General features: G+C 50.2%; 1 pseudogene; it reads right to left on the reverse strand.

Moving 5' to 3' along the window:
- Nucleotides 1-2,637: 2,637 nt before the first annotated feature.
- Nucleotides 2,638-17,927, reverse strand: LOC115637983 (annotated as a pseudogene).
- Nucleotides 17,928-18,003: the final 76 nt, after the last annotated feature.

An 18,003-nucleotide genomic window follows, 5' to 3' on the forward strand; every position in this document is an offset into this window, starting at 1 on the left:
AGAGTGACCCTGGCTGGAGAACCTTGCCCAGCTCCACCGGACTGAACTCCGTCATGTGTCTAGTGAATGCCTCTTCCAGCAAGGCAGCCACGCTGGGTCTGACACCAGCCAGAGATGGAGAAACCCCCCTGCTGGTTCCCTGGTGAATCCCCCTCCCTGTCCCACACTGGGGCCTCCTTTCCCATTGGATTTGGTCAGGCTTGAGATTTCCCTGTTGGATCTTGCTCTGTCTTTTCCTGCTGGATTCAAAAGCCCCCCAGAGCCCAGCTTTGTTTCTCCATGAAGGTCCTTGTGCTCTGAGCACCAGGCACTTCCCCAGTGACTTGTGGAGAAGCCAATCAGAGTGAGCACTTTCAATCTCTCCCTGCCAGACACTTTCTCCAGCCCTAGGCATGAGTAAGGGTGGGTGCCCTAGAGTTCAAGGTTATGCCTGAGCCCTACAAATAGGTAATGGTGGTTGCCTAAATTAAGAAGGGTAAGCCTTGTGCCTTATGAACTGGGTAAAGCTGGATGCCCCTAGAGTGTCTGAGTAACAGAATTTTGTGCGGGTAACAGAACAACCTGTTCTCTCAAGAGAAACTGTAGGGCCAGGTCTTAAATTATGCTCAGCCCCCAAAGGTCAGCCAGGGTCTCAACAGCAGTGCAAGTCCAGAGTATATCTGTCTATTTATTCATCCATCCCCATACTCTCTCTCCATAAAGCTGTATATCTATCTAGCTATCTGGCTGAAGCAATCTCTGATCCATTAGTGGTTATCTTTGAGAACTCATGGAAGTGGGAAGGTTCCCAGAGGACTGGAAAAGGGCAAATATAGTACTTCTCTATAAAAAAGCTCAGATGCCTGAAGGAGAGGACCATCCTCTTTGCTGTTTGTGTTCCTTCTGTCTCCAGGTGGGTGTACAGAGTGGAAGAGTGTCATAAACAGACAGTTAAGGGGTAATGCCTCTTTTATCTGGAAAGGGTTAAGAAATTCACCTAGCTTAGCTGACACCTGACCAGAGGAACCAATGGGGGGACAAGATTTTTTCAAGGGGAAGGAGGGAAGTTTTTCCTTTGTGTCATTCATTAAATTCTGTGTCGGAGTGAAAAGATCCAGGAATCAACCAGGGTAGTGAGTATTGGAGAAGGAATGAATTAGCTGATGTTTGTTTCCTTTTGTGACTTCTTTTTAAAATAGAGGGGGAATCAAATTGGGTTTTCTTTTGTGTACTTTAAGTTTATGCCCAGAGAGAAATCCTCTGTGTTTTGAATCTGTCTGTGAGAATAGCTTACATGCTAATCTCCCAGAGGTTTTCCTTTGACCTTTTTTTCTTTAATTAAAAGTTTTTTCTTTAAAACCTGATTGATTTTTCCTTGTTTTAAGATCCAAGAGGATTGGATATGGACTCACCAGGAGTTGGTGTGGGAAAGGGAAATTAAACTCAAATCCTGCCAGGAAAGGGGGAGATGATTAATTTCTCCTTGTTTTAAGTTCCAAGGGTTTGGATCGGTGTTCACCAGGGAATTGGTGGCGGAGTCTCTCAAGGCTACCCAGGGAAAGGTTACAATACTTGGGAGGGAGATAGTCTGTAGGGAAGACAGAGTTCCCAAATGACTCATAAATGATTTTTTAAATGATCTGGTGGTGGCAGCGTACTAATCTAAACTGGTAATTAAGCTTAGGGGTTCTCATGCAGGTCCCCACATCTGTACCCTAAAGTTCAGAGTGAGGGTGAAATCTATGACAAAAAGGAATTACATAGAAGGGAAACTAAAAATACCCTGCTACTGATTTCTCCTCCAATGGGTCTAAATGTGCTCTATTGGCAGGGAGATGTCCCAGGTGTCAGCGAAGGGATACCATAACCAGGAGAACTGACAGCACATGTAGTGCATTGCTTTTTAACTCGTGATTTCCCTTGTCTTTCTAACAGACCTGGTGTGAACTACTCCAACCCTGAGGGTGAATTCTCCATGGGTCCAAACCAATCCCTGGTTATACTTGTTAGGTACAACAGTTGGCCGGGGACCCTAGACTGGGGGCATTCATTCAATTCCCAGGAAGACACAAATTCATTGTTTTGTAACTTCATTTTTATTCATTGCTGGCTATGAAGCAGAGAGGGAAATGCACCAGGCCCCGTGGTAAGGCAGGGAAGGGGAGGTTAGAAGGAGGCACACAGAACTGTCATTTCATATGAAATCAGCATATCATTTGCTAATTTCCCTTCCCATGAACAAACTCCAGCTGGCCTTGCCGGCCCTGGGAACAAGTTGTATTTGGAATGGGAGGTGGCCATCCCAGGGGAACTAATATGTGGGAAAGGACCAGGTTGGACAGGGCAGGCTTCAGTTTTAACATGACTTAACAGGTCAGGTAACAACAAGAATCTCCCATAAATGGTCACCCAACCAGTTGACACCAGGGAGAGGCACAAACCACTGGTTCCTCCCTGGGTTTGGTTTGTGTCCATTACCCCAGGGGAAATAAAACCAGTTGTTTTCCTAGTGAAGAGACAGCCTAGGGGTCTGGTTCGGGATTTCCAAGGGAGCCAACAGAAGCTGGCCTTGAACCTGACCCTAACTACTCTTGGCTTCCTGCCTTGAAGCTCATGGGTTGGGCACTGCCTGAGCAGAGAGCAATGGCTGGGAGCAGACCCTACATCTGGGCCAAGCCAAAAGACAGAAATGGTGAACCTCCGGCTCTTGCAATAATTCCCAGCAGGGCTCAAGGCTGCAGCATCCGCATAGTCTTCTGTATCCAGAGGATGAAGGTGGAGACTCTTGTGTACACAGCGGGTGAGGTCCCCTCCTCAGATCCCCAAGAGACGATGCCCTGGGCTGTTTTCTGTCACACCAGGGGACCCCCAGAGTCACCCTGTGAAATGGAGCAAGAAACAGCTAAAGAACTACAGCACACCCTGGCATCACTAGCAACATCCTAGTTCTCCATTCATTTGTACAGCATTGAGCGCAGTCGGGCTTGACCTCTGATCTTCTCTTTGAGCCCCAACCGCAACCCCAACAGCCTTATTAATAACAAAAAATTGTCAAGGGAGCTTGAAGGCAGGTGGAGATTTACCTTGAAAGAACTTTTGCCCTTCTCTGGGTCCCCCACACACATCATCGTGGAGGGGTTATATCATGGTATATTACAGCAGGATCCCTCAGACACGCAGCATCCGGCATCACCACCACATCCACCTCCTGAAGTGTGTCCGAGCTCAAATAATTGTGTGCACTGGTCCGGCCCTAGCCGGCAACGCTACACACGGTGCCTGGACGCATTCATTAATGGGCCATGGGGAGGGGAATGAGCCTGACATACTCTTTGAGATGTGCTTTGTGCTCCAGCTACAAACAGAAAAGGACACAAGGACAAGGATGAAGATGAGGGTCAGAGCCAATGATGGGCAGAGACATATGAACCCAAGGAGAAAGAACCTAAAGCCAGTGCATGGCCATGAGGTCACTGGGGGGGGGGTGATGTGATGGAGCGGTACCTGCAGCAGTGTGAGGTCACTGGGGGTGGGGTGATAGGATAGGGGTGATACTTGCAGCAGTGTGAGGTCCCTGGGGGCGGAGTGATGGGCTGTGGGTGGTACATGTAGGAGTGTTAGGTCACTGGGGACACAAGATTGGGGTGGGGGTGATGCCTACAGCAATGTGAGATCTTTTGGGGGTGGGGATGGGATAGAGACTGTACTTTCAGCAGCATGATTTCATTATTATGGGTCTTATTGTCATAATCCTGGTGGGGGTATGCATGCCTCACAGGGATCACTTGTTGGCTCTGTTCCTGTTTGGTAATGTCATGGGCTCCCAGGATGACAATAATCTTGCTGCAAAAGCCGAGAACAACATGTGGGTTGTAGGGGCTAGAACATATATATGGGATGGGATGGGCACATGTGGGTCTGACACAGGAATGAGACAACTAGGGAGGACAGGGCAGCCTGGGGTTTAAAGAAGTGATTTCGGACTCAGCTCCCAGCCAGTAAAAAATGTAAAATACCCATTGACACATTGCTGTCTCTGATCCAGACCCAGGACTGGAGACTGGCTGTCTGGGGGGCTGGGGAATGGGAGATGAGACCTTTTCCCTCTAGCAGAGCTGGCTTCGTGTGATGCAGTAGGGACTGTCTGTGTGGGGAGTGGGAGAGCAGGGGAGGACTTTAGGGGATGGACAATACCAGGGCCTGTAACCTGAGCTAGGTAAGGGAGGGGAAAGGTCAACACTTTTGCCCGGGAAGGGGACAAAGGAAGGGGGTGGCAGGAGGGAAGCAGTTTGAGTTTGGGCTTGGGGCTGGATGGGCGGAATTCAGGGTATCCTAGCTAGGATCCAAGCACCCTGAAAGCCCAGTACTTGATGGAGGGGTCCTGACTGTGCCTACAAGCCCTGTTGTAACCTGTGTTCCTGTTGTCCAATAAACCTTCTGTTTTACTGGCTGGCTAAGAGTCACTGTGGGTCCCAGGCAGAGGGGTGCAGGGCCGGACTCCCCCACACTCCGTGACAACTGGTGGCAAAAGTGGGATATACTGCACCTCGTGGACGGCGCTTCCTGTAGTAAGTGACTGGGGAGCAGTAAAACGAAGGGGTGATTAACCCCTGGGAGTGTGTGCCCAGTGAGAAGGACTTTGCAGTAACAGGGTCCCCCGGGGAATTGCAGCGAGCGGTCCCAGGGGCGAAGGAGTCTGCACCTCGACCCTGGCAGAGAGGTGGTGACCTCAAGAAGGGCTGGTGCACTAGGGGTCACCCTGGAAACCGTGGGGAGTGGAGAGCACCCCAGCCTGTGAGTGGCCAGCAGGAAGATGTATGCCAAGCTGCGCAAGTGTGACCTGTTGGAGCTGTGCAAGCAGAGGGGGCTGCGATCGGGGAGGCTCAGCAAGGACCAGCTGATTGCCCAGCTGGAGCAGGGAGACCGCATGAATGAACGGAGCCCTGTCTCTGAGGGAAGCAGCCGGGCAGATGCAGCGCAGGCACCAGGGTCTGTCCCCGCTGGGAGTGGTCAGACAGCGGACGAGGGCTTCCCGAGACCCCCCCTTCCTAGGCCTAGGGGAAGGGCGAGGAGGAGCCCAGTGTATACCGAGGGCACCGTGACACCCCCGGCCAGCAGGGGATCCTCCCAGCGATGCTCACCCCCCAGCAGGGGATCCTCCCGGCGACGCCCGGCATCCGTGGAGCAGATGCGGCTGGAATATGAAAGGGATCTGAGACGGGAGGAGCTCAAGTTAAAGAGGCAAGAGCTGGAGGAGAAAGCGAAACAGCGTAACCATGAGGGGAGGACAAGGAGAAACAGCGTAAACATGAGCTGGACCTGGCCCAGCTGAGGAGAAGTAAGGCCCCGGCTGCGGTGAGTGAGGGGGGACCCAAGCCTACAAAGAGCTTTGATAAGCACTTGCTGCCCCAGCGTAAGGAGGAGGAGGACATAGATACCTTCCTGAGGGCCTTTGAGAATGCCTGCGAGCTGCACAGGGTTGACCCTGCAGACAGGATCGCAGTTCTCACTCCCTTACTGGACTCCACAGCCGTGGAGGTGTACAGCCGACTGAAAGGGGCGGAGGCAGGGGACTACGAACTGTTCAAACAGGCCCTGCTCCGCGAATTTGGGCTGACTCCTGAGATGTACCAGAAAAAGTTCCGGAGCCAGCGTAAAACCCGTGAGGTCACATACCTACAACTGGTCAACCGGGCGCAGGGGTATGCCCGCAAGTGGACAGCTGGGGCCCAAACTAAAGAGAACCTGCTTGACCTATTCATACTGGAGCACTTGTACGAGCAGTGCCCGTCCGACTTGAGGCTGTGGTTGATGGACCAGAAGCCGGAGAACCCGCAGCATGCAGGCCAGCTGGCCGACCAATTTGTGGACAGTTGGGCAGGGGATGGCAGGGAGGAGTCTCAAAGGAGCAGGCCTGCCTCAATGCAGAGAGAGCGTCATCATGGGACCTCCCAGCGGGGGCCTATGGAGAACCCCCCCAAAAGGGGAACATCCAGCATCAGGTCCCTCCGACCCACTCAAGGGGACCCACGAGACATGGGCTGCTATCGCTGTGGCCAACGAGGCCACATACGGGCCCAGTGCCCCAAGCTCAGGGACAGACCAAGCAGACCCAACCCGCAGAGGGTGGACTGGGTAAAAACCCAATTGGAGGAGGGGCTACATTCCCAGGAAAGGGGGGCTGGCAACATACCACCTGTGGATGCTCCAGGCTCCGGGTTTTTGGTTTACCGGGTAGGCGCAGGGCTGCCCCTCCGGAAAGAGTGCATTGTTTCCCTGGAGGTAGATGGGAGGAAGGTCACTGGGTACTGGGACACGGGCGCAGAGGTGACGCTGGCCCGGCCCGAGGTGGTGGCCTCAGATCGGATGGTGCCCGACACCTACCTGACCCTGATGGGCGAGGGCGGGACCCCATTCAAGGTGCCCGTGGCAAGGGTACACCTGAAATGGGGGGCCAAGGAGGGCCCCAAGGATGTGGGGGTACACCGATATTTGCCCACTGACTTGTTAATGGGAGGGAACCTCGAGGACTGGCCTAGTAACACCCAGAGTGCCCTGGTCATGACTCGTAGTCAGAGTCGGCAAAGGGCACTGCACCCTGACAACGGGGAAGGTACTCGACCCAAGGTGCAGGACCCTAACCCAGGGAGCGGGGAACGCCCAGGGGCACGGTTCAGAGAGGCTGCGGCCTCAGATCCAGCCAGCAAGAGAGAGCCGGTCCCCATCCCTGTCCCAGCTGCTGAGTTCCAGGCCGAGTTGCAGAAAGATCCCTCCTTGTGGAAGCCCAGGGACCGGGCTGACCTTAGTGCGGTACAGACCATGAGGAGAGGTTGCAAGGAGAGGTTCCTGTGGGAGAAGGGATTCCTGTACCGAGAATGGGCTCCCCCAGGGGAAGTAGAGTCATGGGGGATCAGGAGGTAGCTGGTGGTTCCCCAGAAGTTTCATCACAAGCTGCTGTACCTGGCCCATGACATCCCTCTCGCAGGGCACCAGGGAATCCGGCGCATCAGGCAGAGGCTGTTACAGAACTTTTACTGGCCTGGGGTCTTTACCCATGTCTGACAGTACTGCCAATCCTGTGACCCCTGCCAGAGGGTGGGGAAGGCCCGGGACAAGGGAAAAGCGGCTTTGAGGCCTTTACCCATCATAGAACTCTTCCTGTGTCTGATCAGGAGTTGGGAGGTTTGGGGGGAACCCAGGCCCACCCTCTACTCTGGGTTCCAGCCCAAGGCCCTGTGGATTTCAACTGTCTATAGTGCCTCCTGTAACAGCTGCATGACAGCTACAACTCCCTGGGCTACTTCCATGGCTTCCTCCAAACACCTTCTTTATCCTCACCACAGGACCTTCCTCCTGGTGTCTGATAACACTTATAGACTCTAGGACTGGAAGGGACCTTGAGAGGTCATCGAGTCCAGTCCCCTGCCCTCATGGCAGGACCAAATACTGTCTAGACCATCCCTAACAGACATTTATCTAACCTACTCTTAAATATCTCCAGAGATGGAGATTCCCCAACCTCCCTAGGCAATTTATTCCAGTGTTTAACTACCCTGACAGTTAGGAACTTTTTCCTAATGTCCAACCTAAATCTCCCCTTCCGCAGTTTAAGCCCATTGCTTCTTGTTCTATCATTGGAGGCTAAGGTGAACAAGTTTTCTCCCTCCTCCTGATGACACCCTTTTAGATACCTGAAAACTGCTATCAGGTCCCCTCTCAGTCTTCTCTTTTCCAAACTAAACAAACCCAATTCCTTCAGCCTTCCCTCATAGGTCATGTTCTCAAGAACTTTAATCATTCGTGTTGCTCTTCTCTGGACCCTCTCCAATTTTTCCACATCTTTCTTGAAATGCGGTGCCCAGAACTGGACACAATACTCCAGTTGAGGCCTAACCAGCGCAGAGTAAAGCAGAAGAATGACTTCTCGTGTCTTGTTTACAACACACCTGTTAATGCATCCCAGAATCATGTTTGCTTTTTTTGCAACAGTATCACACTGTTCACTCATATTAAGCTTGTGGTCCACTATGACCCCTAGATCTCTTTCTGCCATACTCCTTCCTAGACAGTCTCTTCCCATTCTGTATGTGTGAAACTGATTGTTCCTTCCTAGGTGGAGCACTTTGCATTTATCTTTACTGAACTTCATCCTGTTTACCTCAGACCATTTCTCCAATTTGTCCAGATCATTTTGAATTTTGACCCTGTCCTCCAAAGCAGTTGCAATCCCTCCCAGTTTGGTATCGTCCGCAAACTTAATAAGCGTACTTTCTATGCCAACATCTAAGTCGTTGATGAAGATATTGAACAGAACCGGTCCCAAAACAGACCCCTGCGGAACCCCACTTTTTATACCTTTCCAGCAGGATTGGGAGCCATTAACAACTACTCTCTGAGTACGGTTATCCAGCCAGTTATGCACCCACCTTATAGTAGCCCCATCTAAATTGTACTTTCCTAGTTTATCTATAAGAATATCATGCGAGACTGTATCAAATGCCTTACTAAAGTCTAGGTATATCACATCCACCGCTTCTCCCTTATCCACAAGGCTCGTTATCCTATCAAAGAACGCTATCAATTCTTTGATAGGATAACGAGCCTTGTGGATAAGGGAGAAGCGGTGGATGTGATATACCTAGACTTTAGTAAGGCATTTGATACAGTTTCGCATGATATTCTTATAGATAAGCTAGGAAAGTACAATTTAGATGGGGCTACTATAAGGTGGGTGCATAACTGGCTGGATAACCGTACTCAGAGAGTAGTTGTTAATGGCTCCCAATCCTGCTGGAAAGGTATAACAAGTGGGGTTCCGCAGGGGTCTGTTTTGGGACCGGTTCTGTTCAATATCTTCATCAACGATTTAGATGTTGGCATAGAAAGTACGCTTATTAAGTTTGCGGACGATACCAAACTGGGAGGGATTGCAACTGCTTTGGAGGACAGGGTCAAAATTCAAAATGATCTGGACAAATTGGAGAAATGGTCTGAGGTAAACAGGATGAAGTTCAATAAAGATAAATGCAAAGTGCTCCACCTAGGAAGGAACAATCAGTTTCACACATACAGAATGGGAAGAGACTGTCTAGGAAGGAGTATGGCAGAAAGAGATCTAGGGGTCATAGTGGACCACAAGCTTAATATGAGTGAACAGTGTGATACTGTTGCAAAAAAAGCAAACATGATTCTGGGATGCATTAACAGGTGTGTTGTAAACAAGACACGAGAAGTCATTCTTCCGCTTTACTCTGCGCTGGTTAGGCCTCAACTGGAGTATTGTGTCCAGTTCTGGGCACCGCATTTCAAGAAAGATGTGGAGAAATTGGAGAGGGTCCAGAGAAGAGCAACAAGAATGATTAAAGGTCTTGAGAACATGACCTATGAAGGAAGGCTGAAGGAATTGGGTTTGTTTAGTTTGGAAAAGAGAAGACTGAGAGGGGACCTGATAGCAGTTTTCAGGTATCTAAAAGGGTGTCATCAGGAGGAGGGAGAAAACTTGTTCACCTTGGCCTCCAATGGTAGAACAAGAAGCAATGGACTTAAACTGCAGCAAGGGAGATTTAGGTTGGACATTAGGAAAAAGTTCCTAACTGTCAGGGTAGTTAAACACTGGAATAGGTTGCCTAGGGAAGTTGTGGAATCTCCATCTCTGGAGATATTTAAGAGTAGGTTAGATAAATGTCTATCAGGGATGGTCTAGACAGTATTTGGTCCTGCCATGATGGCAGGGGACTGGACTCGATGACCTCTCGAGGTCCCTTCCAGTCCTAGAGTCTATGAGTCTATGAGATTAGTTTGACACGATTTGTTCTTTACAAATCCATGCTGGCTATTCCCTATCTCCTTACCACCTTCCAAGTGTTTGCAGATGATTTCTTTGATTGCCTGCTCCATTATCTTCCCTGGCACAGAAGTTAAACTAACTGGTCTGTAGTTTCCTGGGTTGTTTTTATTTCCCTTTTTATAGATGGGCACTATATTTGCCCCCTTCCAGTCTTCTGGAATCTCCCCCGTCTCCCATGATTTCCCAAAGATAATAGCTAGAGGCTCAGATACCTCTTCTATTAACTCCTTGAGTATTCTAGGATGCATTTCATCAGGCCCTGGTGACTTGCAGGCATCTAACTTTTCTAAGTGATTTTTACTTGCTCTTTTTTAATTTTCTCTTCTAAACCTACCCTCTTCCCGTAAGCATTCACTATACTAGACATTCCTTCAGACTTCTCAGTGAAGACTGAAACAAAGAAGTCATTAAGCATCTCTGCCATTTCCAAGTCTCCCGTTACTGTTACCCCCTCCTCACTGAGCAGTGGGCCTATCCTGTCCTTAGTCTTCCTCTTGCTTCTAATGTATTGATAAAAAGTCTTCTTGTTTCCCTTTATTCCCATAGCTAGTCTGAGTTCATTTTGTGCCTTTGCTTTTCTAATCTTGCCTCTGCATTCCTGTGTTATTTGCCTATATTCATCCTTCGTGATCTGACCTAGTTTCCATTTTTTATATGACGCCTTTTTATTTTGTAGGTCACGCAAGATCTCAAGGGTAAGCCAAGGTGGTCTTTTGCCACATTTTCTATCTTTCCTAACCATCGGAATAACTTGCTTTTGGGCCCTTAATAGCGTCCCTTTGAAAAACTGCCAACTTTCCTCAGTTGTTTTTCCCCTCAGTCTTAATTCCCATGGGACCTTACCTATCAGCTCTCTGAGCTTACCAAAATCCGCCTTCCTGAAATCCATTGTCTCTATTTTGCTGTACTCCCTTCTACCCTTCCTTAGAATTGCAAATTCTATGATTTCATGATCACTTTCACCCAAGCTTCCTTCTACTTTCAAATTCTCAACAAGTTCCTCCCTATTTGTTAAAATCAAGTCTAGAACAGCTTCCCCCCTAGTTGCTTTTTCAACTTTCTGAAATAAAAAGTTGTCTGCAGTGCAGTCCAGGAACTTATTGGATAGTCTGTGCCCCGCGGTGTTATTTTACCAACATATATCTGGATAGTTGAAGTCCCCCATCACCACCAAATCTTGGGCTTTGGATGATTTCGTTAGTTGTTTAAAAAAAGCCTCATCCACCTCTTCCACCTGATTAGGTGGCCTGTAGTAGACTCCCAGCACATCACCTGTGTTTTTTACCCCTTTTAGCCTAACCCAGAGACTCTCCACACTTCTGTCTCCTATGTCCATCTCCACCTCAGTCCAAGTGTGTACATTTTTAATATATAAGGCAACACCTCCTCCCTTTTTCCCCTGTCTATCCTTCCTGAGCAAACTATACCCATCCACACCAACATTCCAGTCGTGTGTATTATCCCACCAAGTTTCAGTAATGCCAATAATGTCATAGTTGTATTTATTTATTAGCACTTCCAGTTCTTCCTGCTTATTACCCATACTTCTTGCATTTGTATATAGGCATCTAAGATACTGGTTTGATCTTGCCTCCCAGCTTCGCCCTGACCCTCCTTCCTCTCTGCCATTATAGCCCGTGCTCCCTCCTGTTTCCAACCCATCTCCCAGGTCTTGATCCCCACTTACCTGTGGGCTTTGCTCACCTGTCGCCGTCGAACCTAGTTTAAAGCCCTCCTTACTAGGTTAGCCAGTCTGTGCACAAATAAGGCCTTTGCCCTCTTTGAAAGGTGAACGCCATCTAAGAACCTTTCCAGAAGGTAGCCATGGACATAGTGGGACCCCTCAGCAAGACGATCCGGTCGGGGAAGAAATACATCCTGGTGGTGGTGGATTTTGCCACTCGCTACCCCGAGGTGGTGGCCTTGTCCTCTATCGAAGCAGACACAGTGGCAGATGCGCTGCTGACAATTTTCAGCCGGGTGGGGTTCCCCAAGGAGGTCTTAACGGACCAGGGTCCAACTTCATGTCGGCCCTGCTCTGGTCCTTATGGCAGAAATGTGGGGTCCAGCACAACTGGGCCTCAGCGTATCTCCCCCAGTCCAACGGGCTGGTAGAAAGGTTCAACGGGACACTGAAGATGATGCTAAAAACATTTATGAACCAGCACCCGCAGGATTGGGACAAGTACTTACCTCACCTACTGTTCGCGTACAGGGAGGTACCCCAGGAATCTATCTGGTTTTCACCTTTCGAACTGTTGTATGGAAGGCGGGTAAGGGGGCCCCTAGACCTGTTGAGGGACGAATGGGAGGGGAAGACCGCTCCCGAGGGAGAGTCAGTGGTGGAGTATGTCCTGACCTTCCGGGAAAGACTGGCCAAGCTCATGGGCCTGGCCAGGGAGAATCTGGCCCGAGCCCAGAGGAGGCAGAAGGTCTGGTATGACCGCACGGCATGGGCCCATGCCTTCGCCACCGGGGATCAGGTGATGGTTCTTATCCCCGTGAGGAGAAACAAACTCCAGGACACCTGGGAAGGGCCCTTCAAGGTTATCAAGCAACTGAATGAGGTAAACTATGTGGTGGAGCTGTCAAACCGGGCACATCACCGTCGGGTGTACCATGTGAACATGATGAAACCATACTATGACAGGGGGAATGTGGTGTTGGCCGTGTGTGAACATTAGGAGGGGCAGGGAGATGACCCCTTAGTGGATCTATTCCCTGGGACAAAAGTTGGTTCCCCCCTGGAGGCGATTCCCCTCTCTTGATCAACTGACCCCGGGCCAGCACGCTGAGATCAGGGGGGTGCTGCATCTATACCGACAGCTGTTTCCCAACCAGCCTGGATGCACTAATTTGACTATCCAACGGGTGGAGACCAGGTCACATCCCCCTATAAGATGCTCCCCTTTTCAGGTCACTGGTAAAACTGCCCAGGATCTTGAAAGAGAGGTCAGGGACATGCTGGCTTTGGGGTGATCCAGCCGTCTTCCAGCCCTTGGGCCTCACCAGTGGTGCTGGTCCCCAAGAAGGATGGGTCAATCTGGTTCTTTGTGGACTATCGAAAGCTCAATGCCATCACCTTATCTGATACCTACCCTATGCCCAGGCCTGACGAGCTCCTAGACAAGCTGGGAGGTGCTCGGTACCTCACCATTATGGATCTTACCAAGGGCTACTGGCAAGTGCCGCTGGACACAGATGCCAGGCTGAAATCGGCCTTTATCACCCCTCTGGGGCTCTACGAGTTTCTGACCCTGCCCTTCGGCCTCAAGGGAGCACCGGCCACCTTCCAGCGCCTGGTGGATCAGCTACTGAGGGGGATGGAGAGTTTTGCCGTGGCGTATATTGACGACATCTGCGTCTTCAGCCAGACCTGGGAGGACCACATGTCCCAGGTTAAACAAGTCCTGGACCGACTCCGAAAGGCTGGGTTAACAGTAAAGGCTGAGAAGTGCAAGGTAGGGATGGCTGAAGTATCTTACCTGGGCCATCGGGTGGGGAGCGGCTGCCTGAAGCCGGAACCAGCCAAGGTGGAGGTGATCAGAGACTGGCCTGCTCCCCAAACCAAAAAGCAGGTCCAGGCCTTTATTGGGATGGCGGGGTACTATCAAAAGTTCGTGCCCCACTTTAGTGCCATAGCTGGCCCCATCACTGAATTGTGCAAAAAGGGGAAGCCAGACAAGGTGATCTGGACGGAGCAGTGCCAGGAGGCTTTCCAGGTGCTGAAGGAGGCTCTGGTTAGTGGGCCAGTTCTGGAAAACCCAGATTTTGACAAACCCTTTATGGTGTTCACCGATGCCTCAGACACGGGACTGGGGGCGGTGTTAATGCAGGAGGATGAAAAGGGGGAGAGACACCCCATCATGCACCTGAGTAAGAAGCTGCTACCCCGGGAACAAAGCTACGCGGCCATCGAGAAGGAATGCCTGGCCATGGTGTGGGCCCTTAAGAAGCTAGAGCCATATCTCTTTGGGCAACACTTCACCGTGTACACCGACCACTCTCCCCTGACCTGGCTGCACCAGATGAAAGGAGCCAACGCCAAGCTCCTGAGGTGGAGCCTGCTCCTGCAGGACTATGACATGGACGTGGTCCATGTGAAGGGAAGTGCCAACCTGATAGCGGATGCATTGTCCTGGAGAGGGGGCCCTGAACTTCCCCAGGTCACTGGGCAGAGTGACCCTGCCCAGTTCAGTCTCGAAGGGGGGAGAGATGTGATGCAGTAGGGACTGTCTGTGTGGGGAGTGGGAGAGCAGGGGAGGACTTTAGGGGATGGACAATACCAGGGCCTGTAACCTGAGCTAGGTAAGGGAGGGGAAAGGTCAACACCTTTGCCCGGGAAGGGGACAAAGGAAGGGGGTGGCAGGAGGGAAGCAGTTTGAGTTTGGGCTTGGGGCTGGATGGGCGGAATTCAGGGTATCCTAGCACCCTGAAAGCCCAGAAGGACTCGATGGAGGGGTCCTGACTGTGCCTGCAAGCCCTGCTGTAACCTGTGTTCCTGTTGTCCAATAAACCTTCTGTTTTACTGGCTGGCTAAGAGTCACTGTGGGTCCCAGGCAGAGGGGTGCAGGGCCGGACTCCCCCACACTCCGTGACACTTCGATTCATCTTGGGAGAGAGACTGGCTTGCTCAGGTGGGCTGGGGCATGGCACAAGGTCCTTTCCCCTACGGCAGGCACTGGCTCCAGCACAAAGCGTCTGCCCAGAGGTGTTGGGGTCCCAGCCTGTGTCTTCACCAGCCCTTGTGCTGTCCCACAAGCAGCTTCACTCCCTATTGTCCTCCCAGCCCCTGGGTCTCAGTTTCCCTTACCCCTGTGATCCCTCCTGGCTAGATCCAAATAGGGGTCCATGCCCAGACCCCACAACCCAAAAACTTGCAGAGCTTTCCTGGGGCCGTGAGAAGCTCACTGCCCCGATCTGGGCAATGGATCAGACCCCAGCTTCTCTCACTGGCTCCATTGATTTACCCACCATTGGTGCTGGACCATGGTTTGCAGAGGCCCTGAGAGACACGCCGACGCCCCCTGAGCAGATCAGACCCCTGAGCTCTGCTCTCCCATCCTCTCCTACTAACTGCTCCTTCCCGGCAACTACGTTGGTGCCAGAGCTCCCGGTTCACCCATGACCTGCTAACCCTGACCTGCCCCAACATCCCCAGCACAGAGGCACTTACTCTCCATTGCAGTGAGCGGCCATCAGCACAAAATTCTCCGACACCAGGAACCCTCCACATAAGGAGCTATTGTCTCCATGTTGTATATATAGATAGGCCATGTAGGGTTTGGAGTGGGGCTTGGCTTCCTGGACCCAGATGATCTCACCTGGTGGGAGACCAGGTTCATATAAAAAGCTCCATTTTCTCCCTGGGCCAGGCTGGGACTGAGCTCCTCATCCTGAAGCAGAGTCACCACAGTGTCAACCCACCCCCTGTGATGTTTTCCTGTGGGGGGATCCCTGTGCCTGGAATTCTGCCCCATGCTCTGCTCTGCCCCAGACTGAACACTCCATGGGGCTGGGGGTAAATCTACAGCTCTGACGTCTCTGGGTGGTGAATCAGTGGCAAACATACCGGGACTGGGTCAGTAATTGCTCTGCCTTGAGTTAACAGATTTGGGAGGCAAAGTCAATCAGAAAACCACTGACATGTCCCCTGCTGATGTTTCACCTTCTCCATCAAGCCACAATGACAAGCCAGGGCTGCTCCAAAGCTGGCCCTCAAAATTCTTTTTCAACAGAAAATTGGGTTTTCTAGATAATGAAAAGTTTCTTAGAACATCTCTCCTCTCCTCAACATTTTGGCATTTTTCTTGGAAATCTGATTATTTCCCCCAGTTTTTGGCACTTTTCAGCTGAATATTTGTAAATTTTTGGTTGCCAATTTTGCCAGAGCAGGGATAGTTAATTATTTTTTGTCAAGGTCCAAATTTCTTGGTCAAGGTATAATCAAGGATAGACTCCACAGAACACAATAATAAAAAGCCAACAATAATGATGATAATAATAAGTAAATAAGAAGATTTTGGGGTCCATTCAAAAGTGTCTGGCAGTCCAGATTTGGTCCACAGTCTACCTATTGATTAACTCTATGTGAGAGAGTAAGAAGGAGTGGCAAGGTTTGCAACAGTAACATGCTGTCTCCCATCTGTTTATCCCCGCTTCCTTCCCTATCCCTGACCCATTATTACTTTTTTTTCTCCAGATGTTTGTCAGATTTCCAAGATCTAAGGCAACATTATATGCACACCTGGCAAGCAAATTTGAACTAAATACTGATCCCCTAGACAAGCACTGGGAGGAGGAACAAGGCCAATTATTTTCTGCTAATCAAATTGAAACAAATCGTAGCCAGTTCTCTGAACTGCTCCTTGGAGCTACATTTATGATTAATTCCACAGGTTCAAAACAGATGCTACTAAGTCAGACAAATATTGGTGCTGTAATGTGGCAGGTGCTGATTTAACCATATGCTCTGGGAAAGCACCTAGATGCTTTGGGCGGAACTAAATTGGAGATTTTTTTTCCCATTCAAATAAAATTAAACATATATATTTTTAACCCAATGGGTGTTAATTGGAAGAGGAACAAATCTGAAAGACTCTGGCTAAGCAGAGCACTAACAGTGGTGGAAAAATTAGTCTCACAAAAACAGAAATCCAAAAAAGCGATCAGCAATCAAAGATTGGACCATAGACACCCTAAGCTTACAGATAACGTCTCAAGCCTAGCAAAGGTGAGTAGCAAATACTTAATATCTTATGATAAATTTTGTATTATGAGGAGGTTATGTATATTTTGTTGTTTGTTTCTGCACTTTCTCTCTCTGTCTTTTTAAAAAATTAATAAAAAGTTAATAGAAAAAAAGCCTAACTTTGAGGGCTTTTAATGAAAAGTCAAAAATTTCCATGGAAAAATAAAAGCCTCTTCGGACCAGTTCAGAACAAGTCTCAAGTCACATGGGTCTCCAGGCATAAAATAAAATCTAGACAATTGATGTAAAGACATCTGGGTGGAGGAGACAGAAGGGCAGGGAAAGAGCCAGTGAAGCTGAAGGACAATGTTATCACAAGGATAAAAGGGGATAGTGGAAATGAGAAAGTTTCTGACCACCAGAAGGATGTAGGATTTAGGAACTGTGAAACTGCACCATTTGCTTTAACCCCGGGCAGCCCCACCCCTGCTATGCAGGTGCTCGTATGGGTTGACCCACCGCTGGTTCTGTGCGGTTAGCTGGCCCCTGGGAATTTCCAGTGCTATCAGCCAAGTTTAAATCACAGGCAGAGCTGAACCAGTTGAGTTACAGATGTGGTTTAAAATCAGTTTCGTTTAACCAATGCAAGTCTGTGTGTAGCTCACACCTGATCGTTTTCAGCGATGACTTAGTAATGTTAATTTGGCATACAAATCAATTAAGGTGTTTGAAAATCTGTTGCTGTTATTTGAATATGGTGCAACCAACCTAGATCAGGGACCCCCTTGCGCCAGGTGCTGCACAGACCCCAACCAAGGTCAGCGCCTCTGTTGTGCCAGGTGCTGCACTGAGTCTGGCGGAGATGAGGGCCCATTGCGCTGAGCACTGCCAAGACCCTGACCAAGATCAGGGCCCTGTTGTGCCAGGTGCAGCATGGCCCCTTCCCTAAACAACTTCAGTGTAATTTGACAGCACAGACGAAGGAGCTAGAACCCAGGAGTCCTGATTCCCAACCCTCCCACTGCTCTAACCTCTCGATCACACTCCCAAGCTAGGGATAGAGCCCAGGAGTCTGGGCTCCCAGCCCCTACTTAAGATCTCCCTGTGTCTCTCTCCTGCTCTCAGTCTCTCTGTGTGTTCAGGGGTTTTATCTTGGTACCAGCTCTGCCACCCGGGTTCCATTGTCCCCAACTCCAAATCCTTCCCTAGCTGGGTCCTGGGAGCCAGCGATCGCCCTGGCAGAAGTATCTGACTCTGGGGAGGAGCCAGGATTTGCAAACAGCCCAGAGAGCTGCCAGCTTCATTCCCCACTATGCCTCATCCCCCAACACTCACCAGCCCCAGCGCCGGAGGGCAGCAAAAAGGCCGCGGGCAGCAGGATCAAGATCAGCATGGTCACCATCTAGGGAAAGCGACAGTGCTTGTGCCTCAGCCCTGGGGGATTTATAGTGCCAGCAGCAAACCACAGATCACATACGCTCTCCCC

This window comes from Gopherus evgoodei, chromosome 21 (assembly GCF_007399415.2).
Source record: "Gopherus evgoodei ecotype Sinaloan lineage chromosome 21, rGopEvg1_v1.p, whole genome shotgun sequence".
Classification (NCBI taxonomy): domain Eukaryota; kingdom Metazoa; phylum Chordata; order Testudines; family Testudinidae; genus Gopherus; species Gopherus evgoodei.